We start from the raw sequence: 14,763 nt of genomic DNA on the forward strand, positions 1-14,763 counted from the left end.
ACACGTGATGAAGATAATAAGACAACAGCAAAAACGTGAGTTAATGTACAAGACGATGATCGCCGATATTAGTTACAGAGACCGGTGAAAGTCGTGTTGGTTTTTGGTGGTTGTGACTTGTGACCCGTTTTGATATGAAACGGGATTACCCCAATGCTGTACCAAAAAGGCCCACTACTTAGGATCAAGGCTCGCTTTACATATAGAAGGATCGAGGCTCATTGTTTTGCCCATCAAGATTCAAGACACATGGTTTTTGAACTTCTGATTTCCTATGTGCAAAAAAAATAACTAAAAACAAATTTAAAAGATCTAATAATTGTGTTTTTTTTTTTTTAAAACGAAAACTTTATAAACAAGACCTTTACATCGAAAGATAAAAAAAAAAAAGATCACAAGAGATACAACTGACAAAGAAAGGACATAAAATACTCAAAGATCAATTGCGATTCTATAATCAAAACTCAATGAGATCGCATAAATTTATTCGATTACTTACTTGCACAAAATATTTAATGTGTCGGCCGTCGGGTCAAATCGGGTCAGCTAGGGTCACACCCAAAACACAAATATAAAATTGAATAATACTCGCAAAATATAAGATTGTTCATACTTTAGTATTGTCATTACAATAATCATCATACAAAATAATATCTTTTATACAAAAAAAAGAGAATTTATATTCTCACTAACATTACCCTCGATACAAAAATATCATATATTCGATCCACTAAATATTAAAGGTAAACTTTTACTTTTGTCTATGAGGTTTCATACAATAGAATTCATTCACAATTGCATCATTACTAATACCATCTGACACATCTCTCTTAATATGCAAGTAGGCAATCATTCATAGATTGATCTTTCAATTATTTCGCAAATCATTCTTTATTAACTTCACTGCAGGAGAGGCACGTTCCACTGTAGATGTTGCAACATGCAAAACCAACGCAAGTTTCAAAATAAGATATACCTTCTAATATATAACACTCATGTTTGTTTCAACCATCATCAGGTGTCAAATTCCTTTCAAATGACCAACTCTTTCATCACCACGTACATCATTAATGTAATTCATAAATTATCCTACTAAGAAATCTAAGCTTGTGTTTTGGAAACTCGGAAGGATAGAAATCAACCATTCTCGTAAAATCTTTATTCACTTGAAAAGCTTTAAGCGACTTACTTGGGTTCAAAGGGCCCGTACTCTAAAACCATAAGTGGACTAATTTTAAAAAATTTAAGAAATTTAGTCGTCCAAACTATTAAATTTTAAATAATATGGGGTCCTATTAATAAATTTAGCGGTGTCTTGTACAATAAAAAAAATTGTGATAAATTTCAAAAACTAGTGATGTCTCGGACCCCACAGGTCAATACTTAAACTCGCCACTGCTAAAGACAGAAACTAACTAATGTCAAGCCTAACCTTCAAATGTTAAACGATTTAAATCCTTGCCAACCCGATCCGTGAACAAATAGAAGAGAGACAACAGACTAAAAAATTTCATAATATCTAAATAATTTGTCATTTAAATAATTTTACGAGCTTGAGCATGTTGGAAGCTTCGACGAGCCCAACACACCACTATAGAGGATCTAGACTATACTAGACTCACTACACCAACACTTTGACGTTGGTTAGCCTTTAATTTTATAAATCCTTAGTGCACAATGTACTTAGGCGACAGTGTCGACCATATATCTTTAGGCGGTATAACCGACCATGTATTACTTAGGCGGCAGAGCCGACCATATAATAAGAACAACAAAAGTGCACTAAGAACTTAAACACAAACTAAGGCTTGATCGGGAAACTTAACAAAAACACTTATATTAAATTACAATTACAATATTACTTACAAGCTTTATCTTCTCTACTTTCGCTAACTCACACTCTTCTTCTCTTCTTCACAACTCACTTCTTATTTCACTCTCACAACTTCACACAACTTCACACAACACAAATGAAATCTCCTCCCATATTTATACTACTCCATGGAACATTCTAGAACCTAGATATTTCCATGGATATATAAATATCTAGATATTTCTACAACATACAAATATCTAGATTTTTCTTTTACATTTCAATTTCTAGATTTTTCTCTCATATTCTAATATCTAGATATTTTCTTATACATATTAATATCTAGATATTTTACCCATATACATTTACTAATTCCATATTATTCTAAATTTGCATTGTATTTTAACACTCCCCCTCAATGCAAATTTTCTTCCAACGATGTCTTGCAGACCATTCCAAGTGCTTCTCTAAATTTTGTAAACTTCGGTTTACTTAGGCTCTTGGTGAATATATCTGCAACCTGTTCATCTGTCTTTGTTGGCATCATCTTGATTTTCCCTTCAAGGACCTTCTCGCGAACATAATGATAGTGCACTTCTATATGTTTTGTTCTCGCATGAAAGACTGGATTTTCTGCTAGACGTATAGCTGATAAGTTATCGCAGAAAAGCTTTACTTGATAATCTGTTGATTGATGAAGATCTTCCATTAGCTGCTTCAACCAAGTAATTTCTTGTGTTGCTGATGCTGCCGATCGATATTCTGCTTCAGTGCTTGACAAGGATACTGTTGGTTGTCTCTTGCTGCACCATGATATTACTCCTGATCCAAGACTAAACATGTATCCAGTTGTTGACCGTCGTGTATCATAGTCTCCAGCGTAATCGGCGTCACAATATCCAGTCACCCGACATTCTTTTGTTCTCTTATATAAAATGCCAAAGTTAATAGTACCTTTAACATACCTTAAGATGCGTCGTACAACATCAAGGTGAGGCTTCTTCGGATTGCTCATGTATCGACTAATCACTCCAACTGCATAAGATATGTCTGGCCGGCTTAGTGTGAGATAAATAAGACTTCCGACCATCTTTCGATACATGGTAACATCTTGAAGACTTTTTCCTTCATCTGCTCGTAGTTTTGTATTCGGATCCATTGGGGTTGAAATAGGTTTGCAATTAAGCATTCCGTACTTTTGTAAAAGATCTCGCGCATATTTCTGTTGTCCCAGAAATAATCCTTCTCTTTTCTGCTCTATTTCGAGTCCAAGAAAATGTTTGAGTTCTCCAAGCTCCTTCATATGAAATCTGATAGACAGATTCTCTCTTGTCCTTTGGATCTCCTCATAGTAATCTCCCGTGATGATTAAGTCATCCACATATACTAGCACTATGGCTAGTTTTCCTTGATCTTGTTTCACAAATAAACTAGAATCTGAAGGAGCAACTGTGAAACCACTTTGTACTAAGAACTCACCAATTTTTCCGTACCAAGCTCTTGGAGCCTGCTTCAAGCCGTATAGTGCTTTCTTTAATTTGCAGACATGGTCAGGATGAGACTTGTTCTCAAAGCCTCTTGGTTGATCCATATAAATTTCTTTGTCAAGTTCTCCATGTAAGAAAGCGTTCTTGACATCCATCTGCCACAGCTTCCAAGATTTGCTAGCGGCTAAAGCTAGTAGAGCTCGAATTGTTGTGATCTTCGCCACTGGACTAAATGTTTCTTCATAATCCAGCCCATATTGTTGAGAAAAACCTCTAGCAACAAGTCGAGCTTTATACCTTTCAATGGAGCCATCTGATCGAGTCTTCACCTTGTAAACCCATTTACAAGATATTGGATTTACATCTTTTGGCTTTGGAACTAAACTCCATGTCTGGTTTTCTTTTAGTGCATTAATTTCTTCTTCCATCGCTTTCTGCCATTCTTGACTTTGTGCTGCTTCTTCATAAGTGGAAGGCTCAATAGGTATTGATTCATCCACATGAGCAGCATTGGCATACCTCGGATTAGGTTGCCTCGGCCTTGTTGATCTCCGTAATTCTTGCACATGCTCCTCGGCATCCATTTGGCTTGGACGAACCTTTTCGGATGTAGATTGATGTACCCCAGTTTTCCATGGACTCGTTTCCTTAGAGTACGATCCATCTCCTTCTTTAATTGGATCCGATATGTGCTCTTTATGTTCTTCTTTCTCTTCTGGACCTTCTTCTAATCCATGAGATTCTGGAAGCTCTATCTTTTGAGGTGACCACCATGAAGAAGCTTCATCAAATACCACATTTCTTGAAGTATGAGACTTTCTAGTATTTGGATCACAACATCTCCATCCTTTTCTTGATTCATCATAACCGACAAAAATGCATCGAATTGCCTTCTTATCAAATTTGCTTCGTAGATGATCTGGTACGAAGACGTAGCATACACATCCAAAAACTTTGAGATGGTTAACGGTTGGCTTGATCTTCCATAATCTTTCATAAGGTGAAATATGTCCCAACTTTGTTTGTGGGAGTCTGTTAATCACGTACGACGCCGTCCTCATACATTCGGCCCAAAATCTACCTGGTACATTCTTACCATGAAGCATACTTCGACAAGTTTCGGCAAGGTGGCGATTCTTGCGTTCCGCCACTCCATTCTGCTGTGGAGTATTGGGGCAAGTTAATTGCCTTCTGATCTTGTGCTTCTCAAGATAGATATTGAACTCGGTTGATAAATATTCTCCTCCATTATCTGTGCGTAAGCATAGAATCTTAGTATTGAGCTCACTTTCTACCTTGTTCTTGAACTCTTTAAACTTCTGAAAAGTCTCCGACTTTTCCTTCATGAAGTAAACCCATACATACCTTGAGAAGTCATCAATGAATGTCACCATATACTTCATACCTCCAAGTGATGTTTGTTTCACTGGGCCGAATACATCTGAGTGTATGAGCTCTAGTGGTGTCTTAGACAGATGCGCTGACTCCTTGAATGGCAATTGGTGAGCTTTGCCAAATTGACATCCAGCACATATTGTATATGTTCGGATATTAATTTGAGGAAGCCCATTTACTATGTGTTTTACCATCATCTCCTTTAACTTGTTGTAGCCCACATGCCCAAGACGTTCATGCCAAAGATCAGCCGTCTCATTTTTTTGAGTCTTATCCACATATGCTGTTTCAGCAGATAGTACATAGACCGACTCTATTCTTCTTCCTTGCATAATTGGATTGCCAACCACCTTCACTCTCTTGAATACGGACACTTCTTCTGGTCCAAAGAGCACATAATTCCCTTCTGCTGTCAATTGTGGTACTGACAGTAAATTCTTCTTTAGTCCAGGGACAAGATACACCTTCTCGAGTTGGAGCTTATGAGAGTCACCTTCACTTGGAATTATTGTCTTTCTAATGTGAGAAATAGACAACCTTGAATTGTCGGCTGTCAACACGACTCTCTTTCCTTTGTAATCCTCCATTTCTTGCAGCTTCGTCTCATCATTGGTCATATGATTTGAGCACCCAGAATCGATGATCCAATCATCTTTGTAGTTTATTTTTGACTTTAAAGTTGTTGTAAGAGCTTGATCATCTATGTCAGCTTCAACAGAGAGTCCAGCTTCTGCATCCCATGTTTCCTCATTAATGGTTGCTTCGAATGTGACCTCTTTCTTCTCATCTCTTGCGGCGGACACATTTCCTTCGAAAGTTCGCCTTCTGGGGAATCTACAATCTCGAGCAAAATGACCCTTCTTGCCACAATTGAAGCATTCACCATTCTTTCTCTTATCATTTTCCCCGTATTGTTGGCGATGATCTCTTCTTCCTTGTTGAGCTCCCCCTGAAGCGTTGCCTTTTGATTTTGGGTGACCCTTCCACCCATATGTCTTACTTTCTTTCATCGCCTCTTGTCTTCGAGATGTTGCTTTCTTCTTATTGGTGAAAAGTGCATCTTCTCCGTCTTTTATGGTTACTTCATTCATCTGCTTGGCTAATGCCTCTTGATTAGCCAATAGATTCTCCAGCTCTATTAATGATGGTTGAGTAGGCCATCCTCTCACAGCGGCTATAAATCCATTATACTCGGATCTTAAGCCATGGATGATAATTCTCTTCATCCTTGCATCACTCACTTTCTCTTCAGGAGCAAGCTGAGATATCTCACGGCAAATAGATTTCAACTTGGTGAAATACTGGGAAATAGACAAACTTCCTTGTGAGATACCTGCGAGCTCATTTTCCAAGAGCTGGAGGCGTGCTTCATTCTTCTTTGAAAATAACTTGTCAAAAGTTTCCCAAGCTGCCTTCGGTGTTTTCTCGTCACGGATGTGCTCCAATAGATCCTCCTCGATTGTAGTCTTCAATATAAATAAAGCCTTCCCGGCCTTGATGTTCCATTTTCTCAAGGCTTCGGCATTTTCTTTCGGTGGAGGCGTTGTGTCACTGCCAGCAACTATTTCCCATAAATCCTGTCCTTGTAGGTAGGATTCTATACAAGTCCGCCAATAACCATAGTTGTGGTTATTGAGACTCTTGATTCCACTGCTCGTACTTGCAAGATCTGCCATCATGACGTCCAACGTCCAATAAGCTTGGTCCCAGACCGATGAGCTTTCACAGTTCCTAACTGTGCTCCGACAGAATCTCCCTTAGAGCCTTGGTGAAAACAAGTCGATGTAAACGTCCAACGTTTACCGATGAGTACCTCCACTAGCAATGGTCCCGAACGACCCGCTATGATACCAATTGTTGGAAGCTTCGACGAGCCCAACACACCACTATAGAGGATCTAGACTATACTAGACTCACTACACCAACACTTTGACGTTGGTTAGCCTTTAATTTTATAAATCCTTAGTGCACAATGTACTTAGGCGATAGTGTCGACCATATATCTTTAGGCGGTATAACCGACCATGTATTACTTAGGCGGCAGAGCCGACCATATAATAAGAACAACAAAAGTGCACTAAGAACTTAAACACAAACTAAGGCTTGATCGGGAAACTTAACAAAAACACTTATATTAAATTACAATTACAATATTACTTACAAGCTTTATCTTCTCTACTTTCGCTAACTCACACTCTTCTTCTCTTCTTCACAACTCACTTCTTATTTCACTCTCACAACTTCACACAACACAAATGAAATCTCCTCCCATATTTATACTACTCCATGGAACATTCTAGAACCTAGATATTTCCATGGATATATAAATATCTAGGTATTTCTACAACCTACAAATATCTAGATTTTTCTTTTACATTTCAATTTCTAGATTTTTCTCTCATATTCTAATATCTAGATATTTTCTTATACATATTAATATCTAGATATTTTACCCATATACATTTACTAATTCCATATTATTCTAAATTTGCATTGTATTTTAACAGAGCATATGTAAAAAACAAACTCAAAGCTTTTATAAACTATGATAAGCTTGTCACCAAAACACACACTCTATATATTTTTTTTTTTCCGAAGGGCAACACACTATATATTAATGCATGTATTATGAATATTTATTTATTTATTTTTGTTATGAAGTTATTTATTTATCTATTTATTTATAGATTTCGCTAACTACTGGCGTTAGAATTGTCGTTAAGATACATTATATGATTGTACATAACGATTACCAATCAGTCAATCACACTTTCTTTCTAACTAACAGTTATCAAATTGGAAAAATAATATAAAACACGTTAATAAAATCTCGTAGTTGTCATTAGCAAAATCATTATTTATTTATTTTTATTTTATGCTTCAGCATGTTGCCTCGACTAAAATAGTTGTTCTTCGCGCTCCACCTAGTGTGCTTAAACTTTTTGAGAGCGTGAGGCGTAATTTTTTTTTGGGTGGGGACCTTTCGGGATCTAAAATGTCATGGGTCAATTGGGCTACTACTTGCTTACCATATGGGCGGGAGGGGTTTAAACATCGGTTCTTTTAAGGGCAAAAACCTTGCACTTTTGGCCAAGTGGTGGTGGAGGTTCAAAACCGAAACCAATTGCTTGTGGTCCAAAATTATTCGAAGTATCTATGGAATTGACGGTGGCTTGCGGTCGGGAGATGGGCATGCTCATCTTTCGACCTCGGGAATTTGGAATAATATTATCTATGCAGGAAATCAAATTGAAGAACTAAACATCCCTTTCAAGAATTCTTTCAAGAAATCCATAGGTGACGGGAGCTCAACGGCTTTTTGGAATGAAGTTTGGTGTGGTTCGGATAATTTTCAAAATTTGTTTCCAAGGTTATACAGGCTAGAATTAAACAAGAACGTGACGATCAATGAGCGGATTTCAGTTACATCGGGTCAACAACAACAACAACAATATGCCCAGGCTACTGTGGGGGGTGTTTCGGTTTATACAGTAGCAGGAACATCATCTCAATCGTCATTAATTGCAGCAGGGGCAGCTTTGATTTCCCCTGTGGGTCAAACGGGTCACGCTGGTTTCAATCATGGCACAACTTCGGGTGTAGGGACTGCAACAGCAGGTCGTACAGCAAATATGGACGCAAATGTGATGACCCGTCCTAATCCACCTGGACGAATACATCAACATCTGGTCCCTTTGAGAGGTATTTGACCTCTATGTGATACGTTTTGTAACATTGCATTCGTTTTAAAAGGTAATTCATAAATGAATATATAAATTCCAGGTTTTTAACATCTGATGATTCCTACGTATAGACAATCACCATTTAAATGGTTTACAATAATACATTTATTGACAATACAGTCAAAATAAGGTACATGGTAATGGTTTGGTGAATGCAAGTTTCTTGTATATAGCATGTATGACTCCAAGCACATAACTTATATCACGTATCAGCAAACAGCAGAAGACTTCTAGAAACCTGAGAATAAACATGCTTCAAGTGTCAACACAAAGGTTGGTGAGTTCATAGTTTTAATATTACACATAATCCGTATATCAATGTGGATTACAAAAGTTCAGTTGTTTTATTCAAAACGTTTATCAATATGTTTTAACATTTCAAATCATCTGTATGTAAAGGTTGATCACAAGATCTCAGTTGTTTTATCCAAAACGTTTATCAATAGGTTCTACAAAATTGAGCACCCTGGTAACTAAACTTTAACGTTTATATAATTTGTACCCTTTGTATAATCATCTTAATAATACACGCAAACCAACGTGTACGCTTCTCAAATAGCATACGTCCGTTAAAAGGCTAGTGCTCTAGCTCGGACGGGGATATCAAGCCCTATGGATCCATATACTACTACTCGCGCCCACCAGTTCTTATAACTGGCAGTTACTAGTTACCAAAGCTAAGGGATTTTCGGTTCAAACTCAGTGTAGAATTTAGTATGTACTTGTATCCATTGCGTTTAAAATAAAGTGCATGTATTCTCAGCCCAAAAATATAGATTGCAAAAGCAATTAAAAAGGGAGCAAATGAAACTCACGCATATAAATATTGTATATCGGTTAATAAAGCATTTGCATGTATTCTCAGCCCAAAAATGTAGAGAGTAAAAGGGATCTTATGAAACTCACTCAAATCAGTTTTAGTTTTTGTATTCACTTTATAAAACATCGCATGTATTCTCAGCCCAAAAATATGTATAAAAAGGGATCAATGAACTCACTATTTTATATTGATATACAATATTGCAGGAAAACATGTAGACGCATCGGAGATGATAAACACGAGGTTTGATTCACAAAAATACCCCCGAACATTACCCATAACCTCCTTGGTAATAACCCATATTTTCCTTAGCTCTAGCTCGCTCGAAAACTCGTTTTGAAAATTACTTGGACAGTACTCCGTCGTAATATTTTATGTACATTATTATTTTTGTATCGCAAAAATAATAACATTAATAATAAAAATAATAAGATTAATAATAATAATAATAATAATAATAATAATAATAATAATAATAATAATAATAATAATAAATAAAATAAATATGGAGTAATATATGTTAAAACAGAAGCAGAATGATCGAGTTTTTATAGGTGTGGCCTGTCCCCAGACCCCATGCGATCGCATGGTTCTGAAGGCCATTGGCCATGCGATCGCATGGCCCATTTTTCCAGCTCACATAATTTTGTCCTAATGCTTGTCGACATAATTAAATAATATATATATAATATATAATTTAAATTAATTAATTATATATTATATTTTATTCCCGTGCATAGTTGATTTGTAATTTTTGTTCCGATAAGTCGTACGTCATCACCTGACTTATGTCCCGGTTCCGGTTTTTCGAATGTCCTTTCGTACCTTTAGAAAACTTGCATTTTACGTTTCGTGTCACGTACCTTTGTCAAAATATAGCCTTAAGTTATCCATAAACTATACCACTCAAAGTATATCTTAAACTTTAGAGTGTTTTGGTCATTTACTTCTATAAATCATCGTCTCACTATTTGTTAAAATACATTTTTAAAATAGTGTTTTACTGTAGCAAAGTTAAATTTTACTGTAGCAATTCACTGTAGCAAAGTAAATTTTACTGTAGTAAATAGTTATTTTCGAAAACACTGTAGCATTTTGGGTACTTTAGTAATTTGAAAATACTGTAGCAAATTAGTGTTTTACTTGTTCATCTTAAACGTTTTAGTTAACTTATCTAAATATCAATCGAATCAATAATCGAATGTTACTATCGTTTACTAAATAACTTGAAATCATATATATTCAAATAGATATATAAACCAATAAGTTTAATGTACGGTAACATGCAATTAAAACTTTGTTACGTTTTCAAGTTATAGTATATATATGTATCTATTTACATATAATGGTTCGCGAATCGTTGAGAACAACTGAAGGGTATTTGAATAGTTTAAAATTTTTGAGATTCAGTTTTACAGACTTTACTTATCGTGTCGAAATCATTAATCATTTAAGATTAAGTTTAAATTTAGTCGAAATTTTCGGGTCATCACAGTACCTACCCGTTAAAGAAATTTCGTCCCGAAATTTGAGTGAGGTCGTCATGGCTAACAATAAAAATATTTTCATGACGAATATGAGTTGGTAAATAGAATTTTATCACCGTTGAATAATATGGATAAAACAATCCGATTTCTCGAAACGTATGAGAGAAGTTATCGTAAAAGAGTGAAATGAAAGAATAGAAATTCGTCTTAACTTTTGAAGTAGTAACGATTGATTTCCGGATTTTTAAGGACTAGAAAATCTTCATAATCTAAATAAGATTTGATTTCTTTGGAATTTACGAAAATTAGGATTTTCTTTGATTAAATGTGTAATCTGCCTCGATTGCTATGTCTGATATTTCGCTATAAATTGACCTCTTCCGTTTCATTTATTTTCACCACTCCTACTTTCTTTCCCAATTAATACATTCAAAAGATTTGTGAAAATGCTCAATCCAGTTCTGGTTCTTGACCTAATATTAACGTTTGCCACAATCATCCTTCTTTTCCAGCTCCCACCAGAAGAATCTGTTTATTTCTATTATGCTCTAGGAATTGTTGTATTTATCATTCTCCCGTGTCTTTATATTGCTATACGCATTGATATACACGGTTTGTAATTTCGGGGTTGTTATCGGGCTTATATTCTCCATTATATTTCGGAGCTTCATGCTTTCGCTTTCTTTTCCCGACCTTAAGTCAAGCGGATAATGGTCCAGAATTCGTAGCTATACCTTTCGGAATGAACATAGTTAATGTTCTAAGAAGGTAATCGTAATGGTACGATCTTGATTTGTTAAATTTCCAGAATATCCGGAAAAGACCAAATCATCAAGAAAAATATTTTCTTGATATGTTTAGAGGTTAAATAGAATAAAAGAGTTATGTAACATGGTTCATGATGAGGGTGTGATCTGTGAACCTTTATCACGTTCCATTAGAAACTCAGCATGACTTACTGTAATATAATCACGTTGATCAAGTGTCATTATATTATACTAACTCATGCTTCAGTTCCCAACATTACTTCAAAACATCCATTTTTCGAATTTTTCAGATTTTAGAAACTAAAATAGTTTCTTTTATGATGTAACAAAGATAGCGCGAAGAGATAAATAATTTCGGATGATAATAGTTATGAAGATATCTTCAGAAATATCGAAGATATTTATAATAAAAGATATGATAATATCTTAGAATTTCTAATATCGAAGGATGATGAAGAAGATTTGTTCGTAACGGATTTTGAGTCAGGAGCAAGGTATTCGTTAATGACTTCAGCAGATACTGAATCATTTGTATTCTTTGAAGGCAGGTTTAGTCTTTGTGATTTATCCACAGCCTCCTTCATACTTTGCTCAATCCGTTTTCCAGTTCCAAACCTTCTATTTTTCTCAGCTTTACCACCATACTATTCTTTATCATCAAACTTTTGACTATTAAGGTCGTTTACAGTTTTTACTGCTTCATCAGCATCTTTTCAAAATTCAGAGAACTAGCTTCGCAGTTTGGGTGTTTTTCAGAAACTTCACATTCGAAGTATGTAAGTCTAGAAGTTAGATGTTATCTATATATAACTGTTGTCGTAGAAAATGCTGCGAGATTCAAAATACTGATTGTTAATTCCCGGTGGTTGGTATGGCAATTACCGTTACAAGATGTGGATGAGTACATGATAGGGTTTCAATGATTATAATGATTTTTCGGAAGGTCAAGGATCAATGAAGTTGTTGATAAATTTACTGCTAATGTTGTGGAACATAAAAGGTTCCCCAGTAACAAAAACGTATATGTCAAGGTTATAATAAAGCTAATCTGAAAAGTCAAAGTTGACTGGTTGTAAGTGTGGTAAAACTGGATACTTTGAAAAGGAATTGTAAGGTTATTTTCAGTAATAATAATGTCGAAGGATTTATCACAGATACGTGTTAAAGTTTTACTTAGGTTTCGAGAGCTTTCCAGATGTATGATTATAAGTACAAATCTTTCTTCTCGTAGATATCGTGTAGTTGGTTTGTCTTCTCGTTTGTTCATTAGTTGAAGTGTTTTCAAGAATTTCGATGGGTTTGAACGCAAAATGTAATCATATGATGTTCTAGTACAGTTCTGAACTCAAAGCATGGTTTTTGAAGCATGGTTTTGAAAGATGATGTTTTCCGTTTAATCTTGACTTGGATTCTGATCTATCGAAATCAGAATATGAAATTGAATGAAAATGGTTATTCTGTGATTAACAGATACGTATATCTGTAGGTTTGAGCAGTATAGTTAATGATTGCTGAATCAGAATTGAAGAATGTATAGTGTAACATATTAATGTGGAATTTATATATTTCTAGGGTATTACCTACCCGTTAAAATATTCTCATCATTAACAGTTTGTACAAAAGGATTTTCAATTACAATCTTTATGAAAATATATATATGTATATTTCCTTCAGATGTAATATAGATTTAATGAGTTATTAAACTCATTTGGTTTTCGGTTGGAACTAGAAATGAATAATCTCTTCTATATTAGAGATTACATAATCGCCACAGGATATTTCTCAAATGAAGTTATGAGTTGATACTTCATCGTTTATTGTTGTTGGTATTCCTTGATAACTACGATGCGTAGGAGGTTGATGCTCGTGGAACAGATTGTGAAGTTGAGGTTTGCGGTGCGGATGTTGTTGTTGGTGGTAATGATCCTGTTGGTGTTGATGATGGTGGTACCGGTTATGCTGCTGGTGCTGCTGCTGGTGTTCGTAACCCTTGTACCATATTCTCCAAAGCCACTACCCGAGCACGAAGCTCGTTGACTTCTTCTATTATACCGGGATGATCGGTGGTTCGGACGATCGGATAAATAAGATTTAGAATATGGGATAGTATATAATCGTGATGAGATACTCTGGAGATGAAAGAGAAAATGGTATTACGAACATGTTCGCCGGTAAGTGCTTCAGGTTCTTCGCCAAGAGGGCAATGTGGTGGATGGAAGGGATCACCTTCTTCTTGTCTCCAATGACTAAGCAAGCTACGAACCCATCCCCAATTCATCCAGAATAGATGATGACTGATTGGTTGATTCATTCCGGTTACACTGCTTTCGGAACTCAGGTGGAAATCCATATCAGAATCCGAAGAACTCAAATTACTTGCAGAATTCATCTTACATGATTAGATAAAGAATTTTCGATGTGAAATGATTTTCAGATATCGGATGATATTCTAATTACATAGAATACCTTTATATAGTACAAAGGTTCCGCAAATTACGGAGAAACTTTCGGAAACTGTCAAGTAAAGGTAACAGTAACAGATACGCTAAGATATTTATTTTGTCTATACACTAGTCATGCAATCCATGCAATAAGGTGTGTCTAGACTACAAATGATAAGCAGGTAATTTTCCACACAAGGAATGATAAGTAGGTAATTTCTAACAAGAAATTATAAGCAACAACTTTTATCATGCAGACATGGTCGAAGTCCAGACTCACTAATGTATCTTAACAATAATCGGTTAGACACACTAATGCAAATTCTGGTTCGCTAAGACCAATGCTCTGATACCAACTGTGATGACCCGTCCTAATCCACCTGGACGAATACATCAACATCTGGTCCCATTGCGAGGTATTTGACCTCTATGTGATACGTTTTGTAACATTGCATTCGTTTTAAAAGGTAATTCATAAATGAATATATAAATTCCAGGTTTTTAACATCTGATGATTCCTACGTATAGACAATCACCATTTAAATGGTTTACAATAATACATTTATTGACAATACAGTCAAAATAAGGTACATGGTAATGGTTTGGTGAATGCAAGTTTCTTGTATATAGCATGTATGACTCCAAGCACATAACTTGTATCACGTATCAGCAAACAGCAGAGGACTTCTAGAAACCTGAGAATAAACATGCTTCAAGTGTCAACACAAAGGTTGGTGAGTTCATAGTTTTAATATTACACATAATCCGTATATCAATGTGGATTACAAAAGTTCAGTTGTTTTATTCAAA

Source organism: Rutidosis leptorrhynchoides, chromosome 10 (assembly GCF_046630445.1).
Source record: "Rutidosis leptorrhynchoides isolate AG116_Rl617_1_P2 chromosome 10, CSIRO_AGI_Rlap_v1, whole genome shotgun sequence".
Lineage (NCBI taxonomy): Eukaryota > Viridiplantae > Streptophyta > Magnoliopsida > Asterales > Asteraceae > Rutidosis > Rutidosis leptorrhynchoides.